Consider the following 6000-nt stretch of genomic DNA (forward strand, 5'->3'; position numbering starts at 1 on the left):
GTCTTTCCGTTCCCCATTTTAATTATGCCTCTTTTCTGCCTTATATTCATATTCACAATTCTACTCTCTTTCTTTTTAATTAAAAAAAACTTATCTTTGCTTCTCTTGCTTTGTATTTGGATAGGCTGATGCACAGCAGCAAATCTCTCTTTAAATCCTGACATCCATGTGAAACATATAATAGAAAAACTTCACCTGAAGTTGCAGTTCCTGGAATTCTTTAGCTTCAGTAATCTAGTTGAACTGTAGCAATCCCATAAATTAATCTGTCTATTGCACATGAGAAAACGTCTACTAAGTGCCTCCCATTGAGTAGAAGACCATACATAGAGAACGGCCTGTTTCTCCAATTGGAGTGAATAAATAAATGTCTATGGGGATTCTCTGTCATCCAGGTCATGGTTGTCCCAAAGGTGTTGTTTCAAGAGGCAACTGGATTTTCTTGGTTTTCTTTGAAGATGTTTCTTATCCAAGAAAAAAACCCCAAAGTCCAGTTGCCTCTTGAAAAAGCAACTTCAAGACAAGTGAATAAATAAATAGACAGACAGACAGACATTCTTAAACTTAGACTTAACTGGGTAACAGACAATGATTTTGCACCAAATGAGCGCTTATTCCTACAAAATTCACCTCATCCTACATTTCTCCTACCTTTATTTCCCCATTTCAGTGAAATTGCAATTAAATCAATATTTCTGTATAGTTAGCTCCCAATAAGCCATTTTCTTAATAGTTTTGACTAGTCCAATGTTTAAGGAATTTAAAATATCAAGTAAATCTTTGAACATTAGGGAAAAAAAATAAAGTAGGAATATATATATATTACCTGAAGTGACGGTCACCGGGGTTCCTGGGCCCCAATAATCAAAGTAAGGATAGCTACACCTTGTTCAATTTTTAATTAATTTCTCTACAAAAAACACTTAGACATATGATGTAATCTTTTGCTTTTGGTTTAGGGCAGGGGTAGGCAACCTCGGCTCTTTTATGACTCATGGACTTCAACTCCCAGAATTCCTGAGTCAGCATAGCTGACTTAGGAATTCTGGGAGTTGAAGTCCATGAGTCTTAAAAGAGCCGAAGTTGCCTACCCCTGGTTTAGGAGAATTCTACTGAAATGCTTGCTCATTGGCCCAAGAAGAAGTCTATTCAAGCATCAGGAATTTTTTTTTAAAAAAACAGAAATAGCAGACTGTTTTCAGAGTATATAAAAATATACAACTAGAAATTGAGGAATGGGATATGCCAAAATTCTGAGGCTACAAACTCCAAGAAGGGTAAAATTAAGGACAGATAGATAACTAGATTTTACTTGAAGTGACAGTGACAAAACCCCCTTTTCCCCAGTAGCACAGTGGGGTTTATTTATTTATTTTGCATCAGTGAGGAAATGAGGACCATGTTGTGAAGAAGTATACATGGCTTTTGAAGAACCTCTTCTGAAGTAATATGGCTTGGAGTGAGGGGAGGGCAGACTGAACTTATTTCCCCCTCTTTTCTCAGACAACCCCACTCAAATAACCAGGAGGAATTTTTCAGATTCAGGTCAACTTAGACAACAATCCCTAACCCAATTACTTTGAAATAGCCCTACTGGCAAGAATCAAAGTTTGCAATTGAAACGTCCCTAAAGATACCCTTCTCAGAGATTCAATTTTTTTTTGTCAAAGCGTATGAATCAAACACATTTTTTAGTTCCTAATTCTAAACTTCAAAGAGTAAAAACAGAAGCCCAACTGCTCCAAATCTAGCAATCTCGACTTCAAGACAAATGAGTAGGAATTGGGATTCAAACGCTCTGAGCAGTAATTCAAAAATTGTAATAAAATATAATACCTGTTGTGACGATCAATGTTGTTCCTTTTCCCCAGTAGTCAAGGTACCAGTTACACAGTCATATTTTCAAACTGAAGCATGGGGTCTAACTCTCAGCAGAGAACATAGAGTCTTATCAAAGAACTAGACTAGATATATTTTCCATGTGACTTCCAAGTCAATTTTGAGGATAGAATCATTAAACATTTGGAAAGAAACGTGGAGATCCACCCACTGTCCAATGCTACCAGGATTTTGTTGACGTTCCATAATAAAGGACACCGGTGGCCTCTTTTAATAGTCATCTTCCCTCAAACAAACCCAAAGTTGCTATTCAGATGGTACAGATTTCTTGAGAACTTTTTAAGCAGAATAAATTAAAGTGTTTTATCTGGCATTATGAACGCCACATATGCTTTTTGAGGAGAAATTTTAAACACACACTCACATATACAGTACATGCACAACAGGATGGAAAGAAAGAGAGGGTGCAATTAAGTACATCCTCCAATTTATCCTCAAGGTCAATTAAAAAAAAAAACCTCTGCAAATGCCTAAATGCAGGATTTTATGCTACTCTAGCCAGCCACGAACTCTTTCAATGAATTAAGTCCTGAAGTAACTTGCATCATTCCTTCATGAAGTTAATGGGATCTCCATGTGGAAAATTGCATTCTAATATTATTCTATAATGGATAACACAAAGCAAAAGCTACATTTAAATTTAAAAACTGTGTTCAGTTAAGAAAAAAATTAAAAGAGATCTGCTTCCAGCTCTGTTATTCTGTTATTCTTGATGAAAGCAGATAGATATATCTCCTTATGGGAAGTTTTCATGATACTGAAATAAAAGTGACACGAAGCCTAATATTTCTAATGTAGTTTTTAAGAGTGGTGGTACTGAAAACTAGCCAGCCTTCACATTTATCAGGAAGGAACTTAAGTTAATTACGATGGATCTTAATTTCCACAGAAGTGCTGATTAGCAACTTGTACACACATACCCTTCAAGAATTCTATTCTGCCTCTCCCATCACTAAAAATCCATACATTTTCCATAAAGATCTCCATGGTTTCATAATCTAATTTACATTTCTGTTAAGTCAGATTGCAATTGGAATATCAGTGCTTACCTGAAGTGACGGTAACTAGAGTGCCTTGTCCCCAGACATCAAAAGCATCCCAGCTCACAGTAATCTATTTCCTAAACTACTTCATTCAAATACCCTTGACATGGAGAGCATATTAGAACACAGAATAAGAGTTGGAAGGGATCTTGGAGGTCTTCTAGTCCTGCTCGAGCAGGAGACCCTATACCATTTTTAGATAAATGCTTGTCCAGTCTCGTTTTGAAAGCTTCCAGTGATGCAGCACCCACAACCTCTGGAAGCAAGCTGTTCCATTTGTTAATTGTACTCACTGTCAGGAAGTTTCTCCTTAGTTCTAGGTTGCTTCTCTCCTTGGTTAGTTTCCCTCTATTGTTTCTCATCAAAATACAGTATATTGAACATATTTTAAATGTTCAACACACCACAATATGGATTCAGGACAGACAGAAGGAAATGATTAAAAATAGAATATTTACTTAATGTGATGATAATCTGGGTGTCTTTTCCTTGGTAAACAAAAATGGCCCAGCTGTGTAGAATATTTCTTTCTTTAAAGGTCAACAAAAGCCTATTGGATTATTGTGGCCAGATGTTTAACTATTTCTTGTTCAAGCTCTTGACTAATCCCACCTGTGGCCTTAAGAAAGAGGTTAGCATTCCCTTCCCTCTCCAGAATTCTTGGTTATCACTTTGTGACAGATGAAATATGGGTTTTATACTGGTTGGCATCAAAGCCATATGACACTAGCATATGGGTTAATTTTAGCAGCTGCAATTTTAAAAATACTTTTTTTAGAATAAATTGTTGCCCTCTTTGCTGGGAAGAGGATTCAAGGATTGGACGACTATTATGTAACTCCTAAGCCTTCTCTTCATTAGGCTAAACATACCTAGTTCCTTTAGCTGTTTATTTTAATCCCATTTATATCCCGCCCTTCTCCAAAGACTCAGGGCGGCTTACAATTTAAGCACAAACCAATGTGCTTAGCAATATCAGATGATTTAGCCTCTATGCTCTTTATTCTTCTTCTCTGCACTCTTTCTAGAGTCTCAGCATCTTTCTTATATCATGGTGACCAGACTGGACGCAGTATTCCAAGTATGGCCTTACTAGTGTATTATAGAGTGGTATTATCACTTCTCTTGTCTTGATGCTATCCTTCTGTTGATGTAGCCTAGGACCACATTTTTTTTTGGCAGGTGCAGCACATTGCTGGCTCATGCTGGTTCATTAGGATACATTCCAACTTATGAAATGAACCTGGCTGAAGCCATCTTTGTTGTTCTAGGTTGCCACATAGGTTGGGAGGAAGGGGGAAAGGAAAATGAAAGTATTGCTAGACAAAACACGGAGCAGTCTCATGGGAACCAAGGTTATTCCCACAGGTGTTGGAAGGAGGAACGAAGAAGTATCACAAAGCCCACCAACTGGTTTCATTGGGTAGCATGATCAATAGCACAGTAGGAGTGAGGGGAATAACATCTAGCTACACTGGGGAAAAGTTTAGAGTTGGTTTCACTTTTGACCGTGCCGATATTATGTATCCAATAAACATGTGCTTTGAGGAAACTTCAAGCCTTGGAGTTCTGCTTTGTTTGGTTTCACTGGTCAGAACCATGACAATATATAGATCCCTCTCAGAGGTGCTACTATTGAGCCAGGTGCCACCTAGTCTATAACTATGCATTTGGTTTTTCTTAGTAAAGGTAAAGGTTCCCCCGCACATGTGTGCTAGTCGTTTCCAACTCTAGGGGCTGGTGCTCAGCTCCGTTTCAAAGCCAGCGCTTGTCCGAGGACGTCTCTGTGGTAATGTGGCCAGCATGAAACAAGCTCAGCGTCCTAACCCACTGAGCCACCGCGTTTTCTTATCTAGGTTTTCTCACCAATAAATTGCATTTTGTTGGATGGAATCCAAGGCTGAGGTCTGTCAAGATCCTTCTGTATCATGAGGCTATCTTCCAAAGTGTTAACAATTGCACCTGATCCTGTATGAAGGTGTTGAAGAGCACTGGCCCAAGACAGAACCTTGAGGTATTCTACTGCATGCTTCTCTCCATGTGGATATAATTCCATTGAGGACCATATGCTGAGTATGATTGGTCAGCCAACTTCAAATCCATCTGGTGGTCATAATGTCTATCCCACATTGTTCTATCTTACCAAGAAGTAGGCTGTGCTCTATTATATGAAATGCCTTACTGAAATCTAAGTATGTTATGTTCACAGTGTTTCCTTAGTTCAGGTAATAAGCATACATTTCGTTTTAAATCTTTACTGCTACAATTGAGAAATGTTCATCAATCTCCCAAAGCTTTTTTTTTTGTAGCACTATTACTGATCATAAGGGACGCGGTGGCTCAGTGGGTTAGGATGCTGAGCTTGTCGATCAGAAGGTCGGCAGTTTGGTGGGTCAAATCCCGAGTGCCGTGTAACAGAGTGAGCGCCTGTTACTTGTCCCAGCTTCTGCCAACCTAGCAGTTCGAAAGCACATAAAAATGCAAGTAGAAAAACAGGGACCACTACGGTGGGAAGGTAACAGCATTCCGTGCGCCTTTGGCATCTAGTCATGCCGGCCACATGACCACGGAAACGTCCTCGGACAAGCGCTGGCTCTTCGGCTTTGAAACGGAGATGAGCACCAGCCCCTAGAGTGGGAAACGACTAGCACACATGTGCGGGGGAACCTATTACTGATCATAGCTTTTGGATATTTTCTGAATTTATTTTGTTTTGATATTGGCTGATGAAAACAAAAGAGGAAATTGGGACAGGAAGTGGTAAGGTTCCTATTTTTTTTGGCTGTTAATCAGTGGAGTGTATTTCTCATCTCCCAAAGATGCCTTTCTTTGAGGCAACTGGACTTTCTTGTTTTTCTGAGGAAGCTTCTTGGATGACAATTACTGATTGTTTGTCTTTGAACATTATCAAAAAGTAATGTTAAGGGATCCCAAAGGTGCTTTTTCAATGTGGCAACTGAAGCTTCTTCAGTTCTCTTGGATGAGAAGCAAAACATCTTCAAAGAAAAACAAGAAAGTCCAGTTGTCTCATGAAAAAGCATCTTTGGGATAACTATGA

The 6000-nt window shown here is 38.8% G+C and overlaps 2 gene segments (V, D, J or C); both read right to left on the bottom strand.

The window, feature by feature from the left end:
- LOC308677568 (Ig heavy chain C region, membrane-bound form-like) overlaps positions 1–249 on the bottom strand; it is a 68276-nt gene extending 68027 nt beyond the window's left edge. The window contains exon 1 of the C gene segment in view: positions 196–249.
- The window catches only part of LOC308677876 (Ig gamma-2C chain C region-like), a 125693-nt gene extending 123573 nt beyond the window's left edge, over positions 1–2120 (bottom strand). The window contains exon 1 of the C gene segment in view: positions 2051–2120.
- Between the last annotated feature and the right edge of the window lie 3880 nt (positions 2121–6000).

Source organism: Vipera berus, assembly GCF_964194415.1.
Source record: "Vipera berus genome assembly, chromosome: Z".
Taxonomy (NCBI): Eukaryota; Metazoa; Chordata; class Lepidosauria; order Squamata; family Viperidae; genus Vipera; species Vipera berus.